This window comes from Marmota monax, unplaced genomic scaffold (assembly GCF_021218885.2).
Source record: "Marmota monax isolate L192 unplaced genomic scaffold, Marmota_monax_Labrador192_F-V1.1 WCK01_AAM20220418_F8-fsc00019, whole genome shotgun sequence".
NCBI lineage: Eukaryota > Metazoa > Chordata > Mammalia > Rodentia > Sciuridae > Marmota > Marmota monax.
The window spans coordinates 6,461,759-6,487,153 of NW_026695242.1; the positions used below are offsets into that span (position 1 = coordinate 6,461,759).

Here is a 25,395-nt window from a genome sequence, read left to right on the forward strand (position 1 = left end):
CCTTCCATATCCATGCAATTACCCTTCTCTCTCCCTTTCCCTCCCACCTCTCCTCCCTGTTTAATGTTAATCTTCTTCTCATGCTCTTCCTCCCTGCTCTGTTCTTAGTTGCTCTCCTTATACCAAAGATGACATTTGGCATTTGTTTTTTAGGGATTGGCTAGCTTCACTTAGCATAATCTGCTCTAGTGCCATCCATTTCCCTGCAAATGCCATGATTTTGTCATTTTTTAGTGCTGAGTAGTACTCCATTGTGTATAAATGTCACATTTTTTTATCCATTCATCTATTGAAGGGCATCTAGGTTGGTTCCACAGTATAGCTATTGTGAATTGTGCTGCTATGAACATTGATGTAGCCGTATCCCTATAGTACGCTCTTTTAAGGTCTTTAGGGAATAGTCCAAGAAGGGGAATAGCTGGGTCAAATGGTGGTTCCATTCCCAGCTTTCCAAGGAATCTCCATACTGCTTTCCACATTGGCCACACCAATTTGCAGTCCCACCAGCAATGTACAAGTGTACCCTTTTCCCTACATCCTCGCCAGCACTTGTTGTTTGACTTCATAATGGCTGCCAATCTTACTGGAGTGAGATGGTATCTTAATATGGTAAAGTATAACACATAAACAAACGTATTTGGAGTCCTCAATATTTTTTTTTTTTTGGTACTAGGGATTAAACCCAAGAGTGCTTTACCACTGAGCTACATCCCCAGCCCTTGTTATTTTTTGTCTTGAGACAGGGTCTCAGTAAGTAGCTTAGAGCCTTGTTAAATTGCTGAGGCTGGTCTTGAACTTGCTATTTTCCTGCATCATCTTCTGGAGCTGCTGGTATTACAGGTGTGTGCCACCATGCATGGCAAGTCCTCAATAATTTTTAAGAGTGTAAAGGGATTCTGAGACCAAAAGCTGGAGAACTAGTGTGCCGCAGTCTGGCTGGGCACAATCAGGAGCCACTTGTCAAAAGAAACTAACTTTATTTTTAGAACCACACACGCCAAACAAAATAGCCTCTCAGGAAAAACCCTCAGAGCCTCAACTGCCACCACCGGCTTTCCACAAGCCTCTCTCTCCCACACAAGCTTCTCTCCCTCTCCCACAATCCTCCTGCTCTTGAGGCCGATTGGCTGGGTCACGTGGGCGGAGCCAAAAAAGTCCCCCAATGAGCAGCTCCGTGGTCTGAAAGGGCAGGGAAACAGCCCAATGAGCATCACCGCAGAGGAGCCAATCAGCTAGATGTTGCTGGGGCCGAGGAGCCAATCAGCTAGATGTTGCTGGGGCCGCTGTGAGCCAATCATCAGCCAGCAGCTGGAAGTTTGCTGGCAGCTGGAAGTTTGCTGGGGCCCCTTTGGCTGTGGCTCTCAACATCTCCCCCTCTCTGTTTAAACAACAAGCATGTGGCTTAGGGACCGTGCCTGTTAGGCAGTCCAATTCAACATATGGTCCTTACCCGTCATCGGATGAACTGACCTCTAGGCGTCAGCCTCCTGTCTTAGGTTGGTACCACTGCAATTGGATCATACCCGTCACTGACTACCGGTCCAGCATACAGCCATACTTGTGGATAGGCCTTTGCACCTGTGGGGGGGTGAGGTTCTTTGCCTCACCTCTGTTGGCCCCCAAATTTTAGACCATCACTAGTAGAGGAGGATGCAAAATGCCATGACATTAAGCCAATTGAGGGCTCCTTTGAAAAATTGTACCACCGGTGACATCATCAGCAAAAATACCCCAACACTACCACAAGTCACTGCACCAACAGATAGTTCACAATGCATACAGGTGAGCTCACAATGTGTCCAGGCAAGTTCTGCAAGCAGTTCAGTGATGGCTATTGTAGAAGCTGTAGATTGGTTTTATCTTTGACTTCACCAGCACTGGGATGAAGATAGGAATTCTGGCAATAATGGCTAAAGAAAAAATTATGTAACATTACAGAAGGCACTAAAAGAAAACAATTTTCTTAACAATTTACATTGTCTTCACCGGCACTGGGATGAAGATAGGAATTCTGGCAATAATGGCTAAAGAAAAAATTATGTAACATTACAGAAGGCACTAAAAGAAAATAATTTTCTTAACAATTTACATTATCTTTAAGAGAATTATTAAATATAATGAAAAGGAAAGGTGAAAGTAAACAAACAGATCTGTTAACCTTCTTTTTTGTTTACATATTAAAACAATCCTCAACAGTTGTTTACCCAATTTAAATTAAACCATATAAATCACGTGAAAAAAAAATATTTGGATCCATTTTATCATGAGCGCTCATCATATATGATATATGGACATACGTACATTCAAACATATAACACAAAACACAAGTGTGCACACATAATATAATACATACAACACATAACATTATAGTAAAGGCCTTATAACTTTTTACAGGTGAAATCTCCATTGCAATGTTTAAAAACTCTATAGTCAAAAAATAGAACTGATCAGCAAAACATTAACCTAGGTCTGTATGAGCTCAAAAAACAAAATAGAACTTCATGATATGGCAAAGGGCAATAATAAAATAGATATTGAAAAAAGCATCCTGGTTCTGTTGCAGATGTAAGAATAGCCAAACTGGAGTTTTGGATATCAGTTGTTATGGATTTGAGCCAAATCATCTTCTTTTTGGTCTGTAGAAATCGCTTTAGTTAATCTTTCTGGAATCCAAATCGGCTGCTGTTCTCCCTGTGGAAACACATAAACAGACCCCCGACTCCAGACAATCACTGGGTCAGGACCTTGGTTAATCTCTCTGGAATCCAAATCGGCTGCTGTTCTCCCTGTGGAAACACACAAACATTAGTACAAGTATGTATACACACAGGGACAAGGCATAGTTGAAAGAGCTCATCAAACTATTAAAATGTACTTATTAAAGCAAAAAGAAGGAATTGGGAAGGGGTATATATTCCCCAAAGATAAACTTAAAATAACCCTTTTTACTCTAAACTTTTTAAATTTGGATTCATCAGGACTTAGTGCTGCGGAAAGGCATATGTGTCCAAAAAATGTACATAAGCCCAAGGTACTTTGGAAGGATATTCTAACAGGACAATGGAAAGGTCCTGACCCAGTAATTGTCTGGAGTCGGGGGTCTGGAGAACTAGTGATTTGTTTTTACATGTTATTTAATAATTAGTTCAACTAGTTACTTTAGTTTATATAGAAAAGTAGTGCCTAAAATTAGTATTGAATTTCACCAATTCTTGAAAATTGCTTTTGTTCACCATATAGTCATGATTTAACTTTCTTTTTTCCTTGCTCTGAGAAAATTAATTTAGTTACTGTTTAAGGTTTCACGAGTTTCCAAAGTGTTCTGTAGTAATTTGTGACACAACTTGAAATTCCCTTCATCAGAGTTAATGGGCATGCTACCTGAGAAGGATAACATGCTAGGTATCTATTAATATATGGAAAGGAATTTCTTTATCAGATTTCTCACTTAACAGAGAACAGGATCTAAATGGAAAGAGATTAAAGATACATTTTGATAGCTAGGAAGCAAATTCTTAACTACTTTGAAGGGTAGATCCAGGGAAAAGCAGATTGAAGAATATTGGAGAATCCAGACCTCAGTGTCTTTCAGATCATGTATGCCTAGCTACAGCATTTACAGAATTCCCTAAGAATCATAGCTTGCTTCCCCACCTGTAAATGAATAAAAACAATATCTACCCCTCAGGTTGGTTGTAAACCAATATTGGGTTGTAGGTGAATACTGTGAACAAAGTAATTTCTTTTTCTTAGGTTACTAGGGAGAGAGGGACCTTTAAGGAGAAATGAAGAATATATTTGATTTTGCTTACTTCACAAATGCCTGTCATCTTTTGTTTCTAAGGTTGTTGCCTTTTGTTTCTTTTTCCTCTTTCTTGGTTTTCTTCCTTTCTCCTTCTACTGTGTTGGGTTCAATGGTGTTCTACAGCTCTGCTAAACAGAACAGTTTATTTATTTATTTATTTTTTGAAACTTAAAAGTTCTCTGGTATGATCATAATATTTTCATTTTATTTCCATAGCAGGAGAGAGGATTATTCCTCATTCCATTTCCGACATAAATACTTTCTTAGGGAGAAAAACATGTTATTAGAAGCGTAGGGACTAAATTCTGCGATAATATTAGTTTGCAAATAAAACACTTGAACAACTCATTCAGTAAAGGAAGTGGCGAGGTTTCTAAAAAAAAACAACAACAAAAAACAAAAAACAAAAAACCTTCAAGATCATGAAATAGGTACATTTTACCCGAAGCTTAAAAATAAAGGCTGTTGAAAAGAACCAACTTCCACCTCCCTGTGACCCAGCTTTCATCACAGGTTCCTTTTTGCCCAACCAACGCGAAAATGAGAGCTCCCAATTCATTCCTTATCAGACTCCTAGGCCCCCTACGGGAGGGGAAAACCGGAAGAAACAATCAAGGGCTTCTGGGCTGCAGCCTGCTTTCCCGCCTAAACGATGAGGGGGCGGGGTCCGAGAGCGGGGCGGAGCGAGTTACTTCCCCGCCTCCTCTCTACCCTCCCCTTTTCCCGTGCTTTCCCCCGCCCACTTATTTCGCCGAGATCCCGACAGGCCCAGCGGCTACGGGAGTCACGTGAGTGTGGGCGGTGGAGGGAGAGGCTTCTCTGGTTCTCGGTCTCTATGGTTGCTAGAGGTGGGCGGCTTTTGACCCTGGAGCTGCCAAAGCTCGAGCGTAGACGGGTGAGTCTAGGACTCTGAGGCGGGTAAGGAAACAGCCTTTTAGGGAAGGCGAAGAGGGTGGCGGGACGGCTTTTAGGGACCCGGGCTGCGGGGCCAGCCCCTCGGGTTCTGGCGACTTAGGCGGGACCGCTGCTCCGACGCGCTCAGCTCCGGGTGCTGAGAGGCGTCCTGAGCCCTGCCTGCTTCCCGTCCTCCGCTTTCCTTCATCCCACCCGGTCCTTTATTCCTGTCCCGGGAGAACTTCTCCCAGTGCGGGTTCCCACAGGCAGGGTTCACTTGGGCGCCCAGTAGACACAGGTAGCCTTGACTGGTTCTCCTGGCATTTGTGGATGTGGTCAGAAGTGGGTGAGGGAGTTTACGGCTGGATCTCTGATGGGGAGATGTATTAATCATTGAGTCGAAAAAAGTGAAAATCATCGTCGCCTAAAGGGAACAAAACAAAGTATAGGCTTCTCGCTGTTATCTTTTTCAGTGCCTTTGAGTTCTCATTCTGTCTCTGTGTCCATCTCTGCCCGCCTCCCACCCCCTACTCTCCAGTTTGTCTCGTTTCCTTCTCACCGTCCCATCCTGGTACACTGATGTTTTGGGTGAAACTGACAATCTGTGTTGAAAAAGGATTTCAGACGGACTGTTCTTTTCTGTTGTCATCTCTATAATCTTTACCTCTCACTTAGATGTCCGACGCTTTGTTAAGTATTGTAAATACAAGTAGAATAAACATTTTATATCTAAGGGATTGTAAATATTCTCCTTGTGGAATCCAGGAAAGACATTGTCTTCTAGTTCTTTTATAAATAGATGTTTTTAATCACACTTTTTTTTTTCCCCAGTGGCTTCTTTGATCCACTTTTGTTGTGTTAAAGCATCCTTTTGGGTCAAGTGTGGAAGTGATTTAGCAGTGCTAGGAGTTTGCATAGATTTAAACAGGTTTGAAGTTGAAAACTGTAGGAGAGTTTAGGTCTTTGAGCCATATGGCGAATTAACCAACCTGCTGGTTCTCTGAGGACAGGTAATGAGCGCTGAAGAATGCCTTATCCTAAAAGTTTCAGAACTTACTGCCACTTATCTGTGAGAAGTTGTGGCCTCCAGCTTATGTTTGCCCCCACTCTTGATAAATCTTTCATTATCTTTTCCATTTCAAAGACATCACTCTGGCCACCTCTTTATGCCAAGAAAGTGTTATTGACATGTAAGTGTCCTTACTGGGGATCCTAAAATGCCAAATAATATTAACAAAAAGTGAAGATGGCTTGTGTGCCTGGGGAGAATGGGAAAAAGTTATAGAAGCTAACAAAAGCTTTTTTAAACTGTCTTCCTGTATACTCAATAGAGTAATTACTATATTCAGCACACTGTTTTTGGTGGGGGGGCGTATAGAGTCTCACTCTGTTGCCCAGGCTGGCTTCCAGCTCCTGGACTCAAGTGATCCTCCTGTCTCAATCTCCCAAGTAAGGGGGATTACTGGTGCCTACCACCGCTCCCTGCTTTGTTGAGTGGATTTTATATATTCCCAAAGAGCGTATCCTGTGATTCATTTTTGTGTATTTAAAAAAAAACTAACAGTATTTAATTTCTGTCATAATTCAATATTACGTTAAATAATTCTGACAGAAATGCTTAACTGACCAGCTTCTTTAGGTCTTACAGTATTTAGAATTATAGTACTGCAGTAATTACTTACCACATTGTCCAAATACATAATATGTTTAAAGTTACAAAACCTGAATATCCCAGAGCAAAGGTACAGGTTACATAATGACAATAAATATTTGCAGTAATGTAATTGATAAAACCTTATTTAAACATAATTTTCCCATTTTTAAACTTTAAAGTTAGTTTCACATCTTGAGCAATTTTTATAATAACTGTAACACTTGCTAAATATTAATGATTTTTCCCATACAGAGTTGTTTAATATATTCATTTTTATATGAGAGCCATTTTTTTTGTGGGTGTGGTTTTTTTCCTAACTTAGCTATACATGACAGCAGAATGCATTTTAGTTCATTGTGTACAAATGGAGCGTAGCTTTTCAATTCTCTGGTTGTACACAATGTAGAGTGGCACCATTCATGCAATCATACATGTATCTAGGGTAATGATGTTTGTCTCATTCCACCATCTTTTCTGCCCTATGTCTCCTCTCCTCCCCACCCTCCCCTTTGCCCAGTCTACAGTTCCTCCAGGCTTCCCATGCCCTCCCCCCAGTATGGTTCAGCATCTACTAATCAGAGAAAACATTTGGCCTTGTTTTTTGGGGTTTGGCTTACTTTGCTTAACATGATATTCTCCACCTCCATCCATTTACCTGCAAATGCCATAATTTTATTCTCTTTTAATGCTGAGTAATATTCCATTGTGTATATATACCACAGTTTCTTTATCTCCTCATCTATTGATGAGCATCTAGGTTGATTCCACAGTTTAGTTATTGTAAATTGTGCTGCTAAAACATTGACGTGGCTGTGTCACTATAGTAAGCTGATTTTAAGTCCTTTGGGTATAGACCGAGGAGTGGAATAGCTGGGTCAAGAGCCATTTTTATTAGTGCATTTTAATTATACAGAATAATGAGTTTCATTGTGGCATATTTATACGTGCAACTAATATTCTTTGATTATATCCCTCCCTCCTCCACTACTGTCCCCTGCTCTTTCCTTTCCCCAATGTACTTCTTCTCCTCTAATAGTCTCTCTGGGAACAAATTTTATTTATTTTTATTGTTATTATCGTTGTTGTTGTTTGGTGCTGGGGATTGAACCTTAGGGGCGCTTTACCATTGAACTATATCCCTACCCCCCCCCCTTTTTTTGTAGTTGTAGATGGACAGCATGCCTTTATTTTATTTGTTTCATTTTTATGTGTTGCTAAGGGTCAAACCCAGTGCCTCATACATGCTAGGCAAGTGCTCTGCCACTGAGCTATAGCCTCAGCCCCTCCCAATCCCTTTTTTATTTTTTTATTGTGAGGCAGGGTCTTGCTAAGTTGTTTAGGGCCTCGCTGAGTTGCTGAGGCTATCCTGTAACTCATGATCCTCTTGTTCCAGCCCCCTAAGGGATTGTAGGTATGCATCACTGCTCCTGACTTTAAGAATCAAGTTTTAAAAAAGGTTTACTGGGCTGGGGATGTGGCTCAAGCGGTAGCGCGCTTGCCTGGCATGCGTGTGGCCCGTGTTCCATCCTCAGCACCACATACGAACAAAGATGTTGTGTCCCCCGAAAACTAAAAAATAAAATATTAAACTTCTCTCTCTCTCTCTAAAAAAAAAAAAAAAAAAGATTTACCACTCACAACCCTCCACTCCTGCTAAAAATGAAAATTGTTTTATTTTGTGCCAAAAGAAAAAAAAAGTGATTCTTTTTAGGTGCATGTTCTATTTGTTTGGGTAAATTCTGAGAAAATTGTTAATGTCTTTTTTTTTGCTCCTGGTATCAGGGATTGAACCCAGGGTCACTTAACCACTAAGCCACATCCACATTCCCAACACTTTTTATTTTTTTTATTTTGAGACAGGTTCTTGCTAATTTGCTTAGGGCCTCCTTGAATTGCTGAGGCTGTCTTTGAACTTGCAATCCTTCTGCCTCAGCCTCTGAGCTGCTGGGATTGCAGGTGTGCGCCACTGTGCGGCTGTTAATGCTTTTAAGCTATTAAATATAAATATCTGAGCATATATGAGAAGAAAACAGAGGGACGGACAGTATGCTTTAAATGTTTTATTTTTCCTATCATAAAAACAAAGTTTGATAAGCTTGTCATGGAACATGTGTGTAATCCTAGCAACTCAGGAGGCTGAGGCAGGAGGATCCAAGTTTGAAGCCAGCCTCAGCAATTTAGTGATACCCTGTCTAAAAATAAAAAATAAAAAGAGCTGGGGATGTAGATCAGTGGTTGAGTGCCCCTGGGTTCAGTTCCCAGAACCAAAATAAATAAATTAATAGTATGGTCTTAAATTTGAAAAATATAATATTTTAACACTTATCTTTTTTGTAATATATTTTTTAGTTGTCAATGGACCTTTATTTTATTTATTTATATGTGGTGCCGAGAAGCAAATCCAGTGCCTCACACATGCTAGGCAAGCGCTCTACCACTGAGCCACAATCCCAGTCCACATTTATCTTTTTTCCTTAGCAGCAGATCACTAGTTCCCTTTGTGTATCTGGGGATCATTGTGGAAAAGTAGTTGAAACTATGGAGTCAGGCTTCCTGAGAAAGATAGTAGTAATAGCACTGGGCTTATACCTTACAATATTAGAAACCACAGAAGAAAGAGAACTTCCCTTTCTCTGCTGTTCTAGCAAACTTCTGTCTGGTAGTCTTACACTTGGCCTGACTTGGGTCTTCAGTCATCCTGGAGGCCATTTCCTGTGGGCAGGTGGTGGAATGCTTTGTGTGACCAGGTTTCAATTTTATTTCCACTGTGGATTAGGGAAATGCGAAACATGGTTTCAAATCACATGAATTAGAAGTGGGGGATATTTAGTTTCCAAGTGTAAATTGAGGTGTTATTTCCTGGATAAGGGAGAATGGTTGCTGGATAGGTAAAAATGACAGGTGTTTGTATGTATTTGAGGTTTTTTGTTTGTTTTTGCTCTACTGGGGATTGAATTCAGGGCCTTATGCATTGTAAGTAGGTGCAATAGTACTGAGCTACATCCCCAGCCCTTTTGTTTAATTTTTAAATGCTTTTTAGTTGTCAATGGACCTTTATTTTATTTCTTCACATGCAGTGCTAGTAATCAAACCCACTGCCTCACACATGCTAGGCAAGCACTCTACCACTGAGCCACAACTCCGGTGGCCCCCCTTTTCTTTTTTCTTTTTGAGACAGTGTTTGGTTAAATTGCCCAGGTTGACCTCTAACTTGCATTTCTCCTGCCTCAACCTGGCTTACACTTGTATTTGGCTTGTATTTGTATTTAAGAGAACTTGCTTTCCTTTTGCAGTTGTATCTACAGTTTCTGTAGTGATTTTTTTTTCCTTTTAAAAATGCCTATTATTAATTTATGGACCTTGAAATTTCACCTCTTCCAGTGTAAACTGTATTGCTATTACATGTATAGGACCCTTTCAATTTAAACTTTTTCACTTTGTATATTTTTTGTCATTACGTGTATGTCTAGTATCTTTGCTCTGGAGTACTCAGGTTTTATAACTTTAAATATATTGTGTATTTGGCCAGTTGGTTAAAATTAATTATTATTATTACTTTTGTGTGTATGTGTGTGAGGGGGGATTTGGTGCTCAGCATGTTGAACCCAGGGACTAGTGTATGCTAAACACACTTTCTATCATTGAGCTACAACCCTAGTTTCATGAATATTGGTATTTTCATTACAGTAAGTAAATTTGACTAAGATGCAGTAATTTATAAACAGTAAATAAAAATGTTTTTGTAGACACCACTTCATTTTGAACGTTATAAGAAAAATCACTATTGTTGCCACTAATTGTTGTCACTGGGTATTAACTTTAAAACTATAGTTAATGTTAATGTCTGTTTTTTTATCATTATGCATTCTTCTAATGGTTCATTGTATTTTAAGAGAAAATATAATTAAAGTAACATTGTTTACTCCACTGTCTTTTTTTTAAACATACCTTTATTTATTTATTTATTTATTTATGGTGCTGAGGATCGAACCCAGGGCCTCACATGTGCTAGGTGAGCGCTATACCCCAGCCCTCCGTTGTCTTTTTGATCAAAAGAAATTTCGGCAGCTCAATTCAGTGGACATTTGAACTTTAATTGCTAACATTGGCAGCACAGTCTAAAGTTTAAATAGCTATATATTCTAAAACCCACTTCTTTTATTTATTTGTTTTGTTTTTGTTTCTTTTTGTTGTTTTTATTTCTTTATTTATCACTTCTTAACACTAATTTCTGTGAACTTGAGTTTGCTCCATTGCAAATGGAAATGATGTTTGTTTCATAGGGGTCTTGTGAAGATTAAGTTTATTTTGTGTATGCCAAGTATCTGGGATGTAGAAGTTCTCATGTTTTTGTTAATAATAACTACAACAGAAATGATACCTTAAGTAATATTATTTTCCCAATTTCAGAATGTTGAGCAACAGTTGTTTTTTTCCTACTGGTAATTGGGGCCTTATGAGCACTTAGGCAAGTGCTCTAACCCTGAGCTTTATCTACTGAGCTACATCCCCAGACCCTGGATCTTTTTTTTTTTTACTTTTAAGAAATAAACGCTAGTAGTTTGCTTGCCTACTAGGAGGATTGAATCAGTACTCTGCAATGTGGCATATGAAGAGCTCAGAATGTGTTTGATGAATAAATGAATAGATAAAATTTTTCATCTGCTTTAAAAATCCAAATAAGAGGTCTGGGGTTGTGGCTCAGTGGCAGAGTGATCGCTTAGCATGTGCAAGGCCCTGGGTTCCATCCTCAGCACCACATAAAATAAATGAATAAAATAAAGATATTGTGTCCATCTACAACTAAAAAAATATTTTTAAAAAATCGGAATAAAGATACAGTCCAAGAGATTAAGTCTGTACTCTGTAACCTTTATCACTCTTTGGTATTTAGAGAACTTATTGGATATATCTAGGAAATTCGGTCTGTACATTCTGCCACATATCTACCATATGTATCTAATATGTACTGGGGCACTGGGGGGGGAGATGAAAAATAAATTTCATTTTCAGGGAACTTACAGTCCAGTGGAGGAAACAGACAGATGAATGGATAATTAAATTTAAGCCAGTTAAAATTTTTTAAAAATTGTTTCAATTTCACTAGTATGTTTCTGGTATTCAGTAGTCACATATGGCTACAGGCTGCTGCATTGAACAGCATAGATATAAGATATAATTTCTGTCATTGCAACATATTCTATTTGACAGCTGTTGTAGAACATTATAAATGAATTTGCAGTCTATAGTTCAATAGTAAGTTTGTATTTCAGTCATATTCCTTACTTTTTGAAATGAAATTCAGTTTTTACATTTGGAAATCATATTTTAAAAAATTATCCAATTAGGTGGGGCATCTATGCCTGTAGTCTAGCACTTAGGAGGCTGATATAGGAATATTCCTTGAGCCTAGGAATTTGAGGCCTATTGGCAACAAAGATGCCCCATCTCTAAAACCAAACAAATTATCAGGTGGATTCTATTGTAATGCATTTCAAATAAGAGGTATTGTTAATTTTCTCAGGTCTTCAACTATTTCCTGTGTGAAATTACTTAAAAAGCAGATAAAAATCAGTGACACTAGTGCACACCTGTAGTCCCAACTACTCAGGAGGCTGAGTCAGGAGGATCACAGAATTTGAGGCCAGGTGGGTAATTTAGCAAGACCCTTTCTTAAAGTGAAAAGTAAAATAAAATAAATGAGTGGAGTGTAGTTTAGCATCCAGAGTCCTTGGTTCTATACTCCATACTGTCAAAAACAATCAAAAAAAAAACAACCCAAAAAACAAGCAGTAACAAAACTAACCAGATGAAAGCAGTGATTTTCTAGATTTTTGACATCATACAAAAAGAGTGATGCCTGAGAGTTGGCAAACAAACAAGATGAGCTCTGTGATTCTCTGGCTTGCTGCCTGGAAGAGTGTGTCAGCTGCAGAGGAGGAAGAGAGAACCCAGGCAAAGCATAGTGGTTTCCCCTAATTGAGGGTGTCTGGTGCCTGTGTAGACTCTGAAAGGTTTTTACCTTCATAGGTAGGGTAAATTAGCTATAAACTAAGTGTTATTCTGGCCTAGTCTGACAAAACGAAAAAACAGGATCTGGAAGGGTCAAATTGCCTCCAGGTAACTTAATCTTGTCCCAGAAGAAAGCTCAATTATAGTTACAGGAAGACAGAAATGTCCAGCATACAAGGTTAAATTCACATTGTCTCACACGCAATCAGAAATTACTAGGTATACAAAGAAGCAGGAAAATATGACATAATGATGAGAAAAAAAATAAAAACCAAATAAGAAGTGACAAAGAAGATTAGTAGAGAGGGACATTAAATAGTTTCAGAACATAATAAAATTTACCCCTACACATTAGAATAGCTGTTTTTTTTTTTTAAATAGTGTAATATATATGCTCAGGTAACCAGAAGAAAGATTAAAAATGCTAAGCAGAGAAGATATAAAAAGACCCACACTGAATTTATAGAGATGTAAACTATAATAATATTTGAGATGAAAAATGTATTTGATGGAAATAATGGCAGATTAGATATTAGAGAAGAAAATCTAAACCAAGGCTCATGAAGTATACAAAATAATCTTTTCAGTATTCTAACTAAATTACTTAGACTTCGATGGAACTTTTGGATGTTTCTTCTTCTTCTTCTTTGGTATCAGGGATTGAACCCAGGGGCACTTAACCACTGAGCCACATCCCTAGCCCTTTTTGTATTTTATTAGAGACAGGGTCTTGCTGAGTTGCTCAGAGCCTTGCTAAATTGCTGAAGCTGGCTTTGAACTTGCAATCCTCCTGTCCCTGCCACCATGCCCATCCTATATGTAACTTCTTGTTTGAAGAAAGTAAAAAGAAATAAACAACTTAAACCTGACTATAAGGAAGCAATCAGACAAATCCAGTATTTGAGAAAGGATACAATGTAATTGTCCTCTTCTCTGCAGAAGTTAGGGTTGTGCTGTTTTTGTACAACATGGTGAATGTATATAATGCCACTTAATTTTATGCTTAAAAGTGGTTAAAATGAGTTGGGCATGGTGCTGTGTGTCTGTAATCCCAGCAATTTGGGAGGCTGAGGCAAGATAATCACAGATTTGAGGCTAACCTTAGCAATTTAGCAAGACCCTGTCTTTAACAAAAAGGATTGGGGGAGCTGGAGTTGTGACTCTGTGGTAGAGCACTTGCCTGGCATGTGTGAAGCACTGGGTTTAATTTTCAGCACCACATATAAATAAATAAATAAAAGGTCTACTGATAACTAAAAAAATAAAATAAGCTTAATAAAAAAAAAAAAGGATTGGGGATGTAGCTCAGCACTCTGGGTTCAATCCCCGGTACTGAATGCACGTGTGCACAGCCATACATACAAGTAGTTAAAATGGTAATTTTATGTATGTTTTACCATAATTTAGAAAATTCATCTTTTAAATAGTTAATTAATGTAAATGACATTAAGTACATTCATGTTATCATATAACTAACAGTGCCAATAATTTCCAGAACTTTGTTTGTCCCAAACTGAAATGCCATACTGATTAAAACACCAACTCCCACCATCCCCTCTCTTCTAACCTCTGACAATCTCCATTATACTTTCTTTCTATATGATTTGAGTACTCTAGGTACATCATATAAGGGAAACCACACAATATTTCTATTTTTGTTACTGGCTTATTTCACTTAGCATAATGGCTTCAGAATTCATCCATTTTGTAGCATAGGCCAGAATTTCCTTCTTTTTAAAGGCTGAATAATATTTAATACACACACACACACACACACACACACACACATACCGTTTTGCTTATCCATTTGTCCATTCATCAACACTTCAGTTGACTTTGCCTTTTTTGGGGTGGGGGCAACCAGGGATTGAACTCAGGGACATTCGACCACTGAGCCACATCCCCAGCCCTATTTTGTATTTTATTTAGAGACAGGGTTAGTGAGTTGCTTAGTGCCTAGCTAAATTGCTATGTCTGGCTTTTTTTTTTTTTTTAAGAGAGAGAGCGAGAGCGAGAGAGAGAGAGAGAGAGAGAGAGAGAGGGGATCAAACCCGGGCCACATGCATGCCAGGCGAGCACGCTACCACTTGAACAGCCTTTTTATTAAATTCTAGTTATACTACCTTGGGAAATTTCTGTCCAGTCATAATAGGATCATAATAAGCTTTTTAGACTAGATTGAATTTTCTTTTTTTTTCTTTATTAATAGTTTTTTGTTATACATGGTCACAATATCTTTATTTTGTTTATTTTTTTATGTGGTGCTGAGGATCGAACCCAGGGTTTTACACGTGCAAGGTGAGCGCTCTACCACTGAGCCATAACCCCAGCCCGGATTTTCTTTTAAAAAAATATTTTTATTAGTTGTTGATGATGAATTTTTTAATTGATTTAAAAAAATGACAGTGGAATGCATTACAATTCTGATTACACATACACAGCACAATTTTTCTTATCTCTGGTTGTATATAAAGTATGTTGACACCAATTCGTGTCTTCATACTGTACTTTGGATAATGATATCTATCACATTTCACTATCCTTGCTAACTCCCCGCCACCTCCCTTTCCCTCCCACCCCTCTGCCCTATCTCTAGAGTTCGTCTATTTATTTGTATGCGATACCGAGAATCAAACCCAGGGCGTCACACATGCAAGGCAAGCACTCTACCATTGAGCCACAACCCCAGCCCCTGGATTTTCTTTTTCAAATAGCAGTGAAGTATACATAATGTAAAATTTACTATCTTGGCTGCTTAAGTATACAATTCAGTAGCTTTGGATATTCACCATTTTGTGCAACCATCACCACTATCCATTTTTGGAACTTTTTCATCATTCCTAATAGAACTTCTACCCTTTAAACAATAACTTCTCACTACCCCTCTTCTTAGTTCTTGGTAATAATAATACTTTCTGTCTCCAGGAATTTGATTATTTTAGGTACCTCATATAAGTGGAATCATATAGTTTTGTCCTTTTGTATCTGACTTGACTTAGTATAATGACCTCAGGGTTCATCCATGTTGTAGCGTGTCACACTTTCCTTCCTTTTTTAAGGCTGAATAATATTGTTCTGTGTACATGCCTAGAATTTTTAGTACACATGGCTTTGTGAGTGTATTTCCAAAGACCTTCCTGTGGTTTGTTTAGAGTGCTGCAGTATTAATGGTAAACATATCTTATATGGGTTCTGCTGAAGACAGCATATCAGATAACAAAACCAATGATGGTGGTGCAGGATCTTTAGACCTGGAGGATAAATTTTTTTTTCAGAAGATTAAATTTTGTTAAGTTCATACTTTGCAACACTGTAGTAAAATTTTTTAAGTATGGCACTGACACTTTTTTTTTTAAAGCTTCACATAATGGTTGTGTGCAACTTTTTTGCAAAAACAAACAAACAAACAAAAAACCATAGCATTGTATCTCAGACAATATGTGGTGAAATATGGTATTTTTCTTTTTGGCATTGAGATAGGTATGTAATGGTCTCATAGTAGTTTTAGCTTACATTTTGCTAATGGCAAATGATATTGAACATATTTTTATGTAACTATGAATAGAGCTTCTGTGAACATTCATTTTTAAGTTTTCATGTGAACATGTTTTTTCATTTTTCTAGGGTAAATACCTAAAATCCAGCGAAAATATTTCAAAGATTGCCAAAGGCTAAATGGGAAGTAGATTCATAGAATTTCTGGAATCCTAAACACATAGAAAGTTACAGCCACTCACAGGCTCTTTTCAATGGCGCTCAATGAGGAACTCACCAGTGAGTTTGAGGAATCATTCCACTATGCATAAGCATACCAAAACATGATATTGCACATCATAAATATATACAATTTTAAAAAAGATTGAGGGAAGAGAAGGAGACAAAGCTATTTTAGGAGAGTAAGCCCATTACAGGGGAGCATCCACTACAATGGGAAAAACAATAAGCTCTTTTCAGATCTTTCCCCTAAATAACAAAAACTTTAAGCCACTGGGGAAAGATAGAAAACTTTGTCACCTCAGAGAAAGATGAAGATCCTTTGAGTTTAGAAGACAAAAGAAAAATAAATCCTTTACCCCTGAGGGAGAGGCAAAAGCCCAGATCATCAGAAGTCTACATTCCAAGGAAAGGGAGGGCCACTGAGAAGGCCCCATTCACCAGACTCAGTGATTGCCTCAGTCTGGCTGGGCACAAATCACGAGCCACTGAAGCAGGAACAAACTTTATTTCTGAACTCTACCAGCACACTCCACACACGCTCCCGGGAAATCTGCCTACCGCCACAGGGCTCCTCCAGGAACCAGCAACTGGAAATATCTCCTCCGGAAATCCCTCCTCCTGCACTTCCCCAACCAATGGGAACTCTCCAGGAATCCCCGGGAATTCCCACGAGAACTCCAAAGTAGCTAGAGAACTCCAAGAGGCAGATAGTAATGCCTCGCCTGTCAACCAATACTGTTGGCAAAATGCCAGGGGCCATTCCGACTGGGCTGTGGCTCTCAGCAAGTGATACAATATCCCTGCTAAAAACTGATGCTACAGGACAACACAGAACCCATCCCACCTCCTTACTACAGGCTACCATGTGCCAAGTAATAAGTACTCAGAGGAAAAATGGCATATTATGTACAGAGAAATGATGGGGTTCAAGATATGTCACCCCAAAATATGACTGTAGGAGACCAGAATGTCACTTCAAAATATGCCCTTCTGTCATAAGGATTATTTTGAGAAACTAAAGATATATGAGAGGCTCTGAAAATTTAGTAAACCTTTAGTAAGAAATTTACATTTATAGGGATACACCAAGAAAAGAGAGATGATAATTAATTCACTAGAGACTTATCAGTGGAAAAAGCATCTGTTTTTAAATCTGCATTTAAATTTATCCTTGTGTTTTTCCAGGCCATTCCCTGCCTACTACCACCTTTTTTTTTCCCCCAGGTGCTGGGGATTGAACCCGGGGCCTCAGCCCTGGCCATCTCATCTTGACTGGTTATCTCCCCAAAACTTCTTTCTTTGTTCTCCTGAAATCTGAGACAAATCTTTTGAGATTTGCCCTAGAAATTTACTAATCTCTGGGTTATTTACCATATATACAGTGTATACATGTTTTAAAACTTTGTTTTTCTTTTGTTCCATCCAATCACTCATGAAAGGTAGAGGAGAAAATTATTTTCCTCCCCTACAGGAACAAAAATAAAAATCACAGCAAAATTCTAAGAAGTGATGCAAATCAATTTGTTGCTCTTTCTTTATTCCTGAATTTCCAGGTTTCTCTCCTATGTGGTTATTCTTCCATATGAAGAACTTTAAGCATTTTTCATTTTTCTTACTTTTTTTTTTAAAGGACAGGTCTCTGGACAAAGAATTCTCCTAGAATATCATACTTTGACAATGAAGATATTGTATAATTCCTAGGAAGTTTTTTTTTCTCCCCTTTCTCTCTTTAGTAGACAGTTGACCTAGTTAGGTTCAAGCTGCAAATTCTGACCTACCTTTTATAGACTGTAGATTCAGTGTCAATTGTTTTTTAATCTCAATTTAATTGCTTATTAGGAGAATCATATGATCCTATTTACACTTGTTAACAGCTTTACTGAGACAGAATTCACCTAAAGAACTTTAGAAACTTTTCATAGATTCACAGAGGCATGTAACCATCACCAGAATCAATTTTAGAACATTTTCATTACCTCAAAAAGAACCCTAGAACTCATTAGCACTTACCACTCATTTTCTCTTAACTTTCCACCTGCCTACCCTATGCAGCCATTAATCCACTTTCTGACCATAGATCTGCCTATTCTCTACATGTCTGATTTGTATTTTAAAAAGATTACTCTGGCTAATATAGAGAATTAAAACAAGGAGACCACTTAGGAAGCAATTGGAAGAATCTAAGCTTAATAGGATTGTGGTATGGACTTCATTGTTAAAGTGGAAATAGAAATTTTCTGGATTGACATGCCATTGTGAAACAGACCCCAAAGTGCTTCCTGATAGATTCTGCTTGAGAGTTTAGGAAGGAAGAAATCAACTCACTCCCAATTTTGGGCTTGAGTAACTCGATTGTGTTATGATTTAATGAGATGCATGGAACAGGTATGGATTGATAGAAATCGAAAGTTCTGTTTTGGGCTAAGCTAACAGACTGTTGCTGTGTAGGAAGTTAAATATACTGTTTAGATCTATGTGGAAAGCACAAGCTGGAGATAATGTTTTGGGAATTTTTAGCATATAAATGGCATTTAAAACCATAGGCTATGAGGACATTGTCTAGGATGAGAGGGTAAAAAGAGAAGATTATAATTCCTATATTCTAACGTTTAGAGGGTATTCAGGAAAGAATACCAGAGAAAAGGTATAAAATCAAGAGAATGTAGTCTCATAGCAAGCACAAGAATACATTCTGAGAAATGTGTCATTTGACAATTGTTGTGTGAACATCAATAGAATATACTTATATAAACTAAGAGCTGTGACTTTATTAAGCATATAGTCTTATAGAAGTGTTACTATAAGTGAATTTCTTTAAAGGCAGAAGAGACCTCTATTCCAACCTTCCAGGCTCTTGACCATGGTGTAGAAAAGAATTTAAGGATGAGTTAGGTTTTAGCAGAGAGAAGAAGAGCTTTATCAGAAAGTTAAAAGCAAAGATATACATTGTCAGAATGTGGACCATCTTAATAGTAAGATGTATCTGCCAAGGCTTAAAATTCTATTAGGGTCCATAACTAGTTAGAATATATATTATCCAAAGGTACTGGACTTTGGGACTGGGAAATATTGAGCAAAATAGTGTTTCCCCTTTAGGGGGGTCTCTTCTGGTATGTAGGCTTTAGCTTACATCAGCATCTCTTATGGTGGGGTGGTTGATCAGATGATAGGGTCTCAGGGTCATGGTTCAGTCAAATGTTGGCTCCTGGCTTCATGAGGTTAATGATTTCTTTCTATTGAGGTCTTGTTCCTGCTTTGCTTAATTCCTGAAAACTTACAGGGAACTGGAAAGTTACGAAGTACTTATGGGTTGTTTAGGGTACTCATACATTTTTGTTCCTTAAGCCACTTTGTCCAACTTTTGAGTTGTTCACAAGCCACCTATTCTGCATTCCAGCTGGACCATTTCTCCTTTAGAGATTTAGTTTTCTCTCTGTGGCTCTAACTATCTAACTAAATATCTATCTCAAATATCTATATCTGGTCAGTTCTTGACCAAATGTTGTTATGCTGTGCATGACTGCATATTGAGGATGAAGGAGTAACCGTCTTTTCAACCTACTTAAGAGCAGGTAAGATCAGGACAGAAAACTGACTAGGACCTGGCAAAATGAAAATTACTGGGTTTATACTGAGAATAAATTCAGTAAATTAATGAGGCTGGAAATCTCACTGGAGCTTGTTAAAGAGACTAAAATACAAGGAGAAACAACTGTAAAAACTCCATTCTATAAGTTTTGGGGTGAGAGAAGTATAGAAATGGTCCTATGCCTGTAAGAGGATTTGGGTCAAGAAAGGATTTTTTAAGGTACAAGATACTGGAATATGTTTCTATATTAATAAAGAAGGAAAAGTAAAGATGTAACAGGAGAATTTCCTTTTTATTACCCCCCTTCCTTTGGGGTTTGACTTTTGTGGTCCCATTCCCTAAAGGCAATTTTCCTACCACTCAAATTTTTCTTCAAGATATTTTACCAGCTGGTCAAAATAACATGGTGACATGTTGTTGCTTACATATTACTGAAGGGAAGAAAAAGTAATAACTTTTTCTTACTCATTGAAAGGTTTGTGATTATAGCCCCTGTAACAAAGGATAGACAAATAAAAGAGAAGCACATGTATTTCTTAATGTAAATTTTACATGACACAGGAGCCTTCAGAAATTATGACACCCCCCCCCCAAAAAAAAAAAAACCACAAGGAAATATGTGTATTTTTATGTTTAGGTTTGATGACGAGTTGTCAGTAATGCACAATTATAATTGGACAAAGGTGATATGATCTAATTATAATGAATTGTGGGGGACTTAACAAAGCCTGTTCGAGAGTTTTCTTGGCATCCCAGTCTTCTGCTCATTTCTTCAAGGTGTATGGAGGAATCCTCTGGAAAGAGGGACTTGTGCAAGCTAGGCAAGTGCTTTACCACTGAGCTAAACCTAAACCCTCTTTTGGCCTGCTTCAGGGGAGGTGAGTAGGAACATGTCAAAAAGGCAACACCTGTTCTTTCCTCAAATGCCAGCATACCACATATTGGGGTAGAATTCTGATTCGCATCAGAAGACATGAAGAAAATTTAAATCTGCCATAATATGATTTTGAATTTAATCATAGGAGAAATTATCCTTAAGGAACACTAATAGATGGTAGGCATGTAAAACATTACCATGGTTCTGAGAGTCATAAAAATGTTATTCCTCCAGCATCCCTTCTACTAGACCTTATCCCCCAATTCTTTCTAACCTGTTTGTCCCAATTCCATGTTCGTAACTCCATTAATATTTTTTTAAATAGTGATAAAAATACGTATAAAGTTTACATGTAAACCATTTTTAAAAGAATAGTTCAGTGTTATTAAATACATTCATAATATGCAAGCATTACCATCATCCGTCTCCACAACTTATTTATTTATTTTTGTGGTACTGGGAATTGAATCCAGGGCCTAAACAAGGCAAGCACTTTACTACTGAGTTACATCCCCAGCCTTTTATTTTGAGGCAGAGTCATGCTTAATTGTCCAAACTGACCTTGAACTTGTGGTTCTCTTGCTTCAGCCTCCTGAGTACCTGGGACTACAGGATTATGCTTCCCTGCCTAGCTATAATAGGTTTTTTGTTTTTGGTGAAACCAAACCTTTGTACTCATTATAAAATAATATCTCATTCCCATCTCCCCAGCCCCCTGGAAACCACTATTTTACTTCTTCTCTCTATAATTCTGACTTACTTTGAGTACCTCACATGAGTGGAATCATATAGTGTTGGGTTTTTGTGGATGCTTTAGTTTATTTAGAGAATGACATCAGGATTCATTAACACCTCAGAATTTCCTTTCTCTTTAAGGCCACTTTATATTTCGTTGTATGTATATATAACATTTGCTTATCCATCCATCCATCCATGGATACTTGGGTTGCTTCCATGTTGTAGCTGAACAATGCTGTTATGAACATAGATGTATAGAGACTTTGCTTTCAATTCCTCTGAATAAATCCCCAGAAGTAGAATTGCTGGATTATATGGCAGTTCTGTTTCTAACTTTTTGAGTAACTGCCACATTTTTTTTCCACAGAGATATATCATTTTACATTTTCTACCAACAGTGTGGAAAGGTTCCATTTTCTCTATTTCCTCATAACACTTGTTGTTTTCCTAATATTAGCCAACCTAATGTATGTGGGGTGGTGTCTTTATGCAGTTTTGATTTGCATCTCACAAATGATTAGTAATGTGAGCATTTAAAAAAAATTTTTTTTGGTTGTCAATGGACCTTTATTTTATTTATTTATATGCGATGTTGAGAATTGAACCCAGAGCCTCACACATGCTTGGCAAGCACTCTACCACTGAGCCACAACCCCTCCCCCGTGAACATTTTTTAATGTGCTTATTGGCCATTTGTGTACTTTATAGAAATAACTCTATAAGTCCTTTGTCTATTTTTTAATATGGTTGTTTTTGTTATTGTTAATTTTTATGAGTTCATTATATATTCTGCACATAAATCCCTTATCAGATACAGGATTTGCAAATATTTTATCCCTTATTATATGGTCTTGGCATCCTTGTCAGAAATCATAACCATATATATAAGGGCTTGTTTCAGGGCTCTATATTCTTTTCTAAAGAGCTTTATACCAGTGTTCTACTGTTTTGATTACTGTAGCTTTGTAGTTAGTTTTGAAATCAGGAAGTGTAAGTCCTCTTGCATTATTACTCTTTTTCAAGATTGTTTTCTTTTTCAGTCTCCTGAAATAGGTAATGAATTTTAGGATGGGCTTTTCTATTTCTTCAGAAAATGTCAATAGAGTTGAGGTTACATTGAATCTGTAGATCACCTTGGCTACTATGGTATTTTAACAGTGCTAAGTCTCCAGTTGGTGAGCATGGCATGCATTTCCATTCATTTAAATAGTCTTTAATACTGTTTAGCAATGTTTTGAAGTTTTCGTTGTACAAGTGTTTCATCTCCTTAAGTCAGTTCCTAAGTATTTTGCTCTTTTTGGTGCTATCATAAATGGAATTATTTTTCTAATTTTCTTTTCTGATTGTTTATTGCTATTGTATAAAAATACAATTCATTTTTGCTTTTTGACTTTGTATCCTTCTAGTTTGCTGAGTTTATTAGTTCAAATAGTGGTCTGTGTGTATGTTTTTCTAATAATTAACCTAAGGTGGAATGATTTAATCATATGGTAGTTTTGTGTTTAAAATTTTGAGGAGTTAAATTTTGAGCCAAAGTATTTTCCAATATTGTACATTTTACTTTCCTATTAGCAGTGTATGAGAGTCCCAGTTGCTCCAAATCCTTGTCAGTATTTTGCCCCTGAAGTGATATGCATTGACATCTCATTTTGGTTTTAATTTGCAGTTCACTGAGCCTCTTTTCATGTGCTATAGTTATTTGATATCCACTTATATTTTACAAAGGCAATTGTCTGTTGAAACCATTGTCTATTTTTATCACTTTTTTTTTTTTTTGAGATGGAATATTGCTATGTTGTCCAATCTGGTCTCAAACTCCTTGGCTCAAGTGACCCTTCTGCCTCAGCTTCCCAGGTAGTGTGCCACTTCACTTGGCTTTACCTTTGTCCATTTAAAAAAAATGGGATTGTGTATCTTAAATTGAAAAGGTTCTTTGTATATTCTGCAAAAAGTCCTCTGCAGATATATATTTTCCCAATATTTTCTCCTTGTAGTAGGCATTAAAATTTCATAACAATCTTTTTTTAAGTATTTATTTTTTAGTTGTAGTTGTCAATGCCTTTATTTCATTTATTTATTTTTATGTGGTACTGAGGATCAAATCCAGGGCCTTGCTCGTGCTAGGCGAGCGTTCTTTCACTAAGCCACAACCCCAGCCCCTCGTAACAATCTCTTTTAAGAGGAAAAGATTTGCCAGGCAAGGTGGCACCTGCCCTAATCTCAGCTACTTGAGAGGCTGAGGCAAGGGGATCACAAATTCAAGGCCAACCTGGCAATTTAGTGAGACCTTGTCAAAAAATAAAAAGTATGAGGGACCGCGGATGTAACTCAGTGGTAGAGCACCCTTGGGCTCAATCCTCAGGACCTAAGATGGGAGAAAACAGAGGAAACATTTTTATTTTATTTTATTTTTTTAGATTCTGCATATTTCCCTTTTGACAATACAGACCAGGCCCAGGGCCTGGGCTGAGGTGTATGTGGTTTAGGCCTCTTCTTTCTATACAGTTAGTGTAAGAACAAGCCTGTGTGTGGTAAGTCCAAAAGATTTTAATTTTGATGTAATCCAAATGTCAAATTTTTTCTCTTACAGTAATTCTTTTTTTTTCTTCTTTCATTTGTTATTGTGTTATATTCAATAAATACCTGACTAATGGGGGTTTACTAAATTTTTCTTCTGGAAATTTTTAAACTTTAGGTTTGATGTTTAGGTCTGTGTTCCACTTTAAGTAAATTTTTATATGTAGTGCGTTGTCAGGGTCAAGATTCATTATTTGCACATGACTATCCAATTGCTCTTGCCAGTGTTGAATGGATTAAGTGTTCAACTTTGAGGTCTTTTTTTTTAGCATCTATGGAGATAATCATGATTCTTTTCTTAGACCTATTAATGTGGTATATGTTATTAACAATATTCTTAATTTTTTAATTTTTATTTTTTAGTTGTACACAATACCTTTATTTTGTTTATTTATTTATTTTTATGTGGTGCGAGGATCAAACCCAGGGCCTCGAACATGCTAGGCGAGTGCTCTACCACTGAGCCACAACCCAGCCCAACAATATTCTTAATTTTGAAGAAACAATGCATTCTGAAAAAAATCCCACTGTGTTAGTTTATTAATTTTAAAATTTTGTTGTTAGATTCTGTTGGAAGATTTTTTATTTAATATCTTTGCATTAATATTCGTAACTGACTTTGTTATATAATTCTTCTTTTTCTACTGTGTTTTTCAGGGAATGATGTCAATATTATATTTGCTTTATAGAAGGAATTAGGAAGTCTTGTTTCATTTCAAGTGCTTTTAGTCATTTTTCATCTTTAAAGATTTGTTTGAATTGATGTATGAAACCATAAGGGCTTTGTCCTTTTTTTCTCTTTTTTTATTAAGTTTTATATATGACATCGGAATGCATTACTATTCATATTACACATATAGAGCACACTTTTTTATATCTCTTATTGTATACAAAGTATATTCACACCAATTCATGTCCTCATACATGTTCTTTGGATAATAACGATCATCACATTCCACCATCATTTCTAACCCCCTGCCCACTCCCTTTCCTTCCCACCCCTCTGCCCTATCTAGAGTTTGTCTGTTCCTCCCATGCTCCCTCTCTCTACTCCACTATGAATCAGCCTCCTTATATCAGAGAAAAACATTTGGCATTTGGTTTTTTGGGATTGGTTAACTTCACTTAGCATTATTTTCTCCAACTCCATCCATTTACCTGCAAATGCCATGATTTTATTCTCTTTTATTGCTGAGTTATATTCCATTGTGTATATATGCCACATTTTTTTTCTTAATCGGGTAATTCTGTGATGATTTTGTCTAATATGTGTGTGTGTGTGTGTGTGTGTGTGTGTGTATGGTGGTCGATAGACCTTTATTTTATTTATTTATATGTGGTGCTGAGAATCAAACCCAGTAGTACTTCACACATGCCAGACAGGCATGCTACTGCTGAGCCCCAGCCTGATTTTGTCTTTTTTTTTTTTCCTCTGGAAATTTGTCTAGGTTTTCTAACTCCTATGAGGTCAAATTTGTTCATCTTCGTTTTTTTAAGTAATTTCCCTTCACCTACATTTTAGCTTTCATTTG

The 25,395-nt window shown here is 37.4% G+C and overlaps 1 protein-coding gene and 1 pseudogene across 3 annotated transcripts in view; one reads left to right on the forward strand and one right to left on the reverse strand.

Annotated features, from left to right (window-relative positions):
- Positions 1–4,572: 4,572 nt before the first annotated feature.
- Micu1 (mitochondrial calcium uptake 1) overlaps positions 4,573–25,395 on the forward strand; it is a 188,595-nt gene continuing 167,772 nt past the window's right edge. The window contains exon 1 of one of the 3 annotated variants that reach the window (XM_046419603.2): positions 4,573–4,700. The gene's annotated coding sequence lies outside the window, so the exon portion shown is untranslated. Of the gene's footprint in view, positions 4,724–25,395 lie in introns of all 3 variants that reach the window. The other 2 variants (XM_046419604.2, XM_046419605.2) reach the window with 2 other exon arrangements.
- On the reverse strand, positions 23,709–23,833 carry LOC124076188 (small nucleolar RNA SNORA51; annotated as a pseudogene).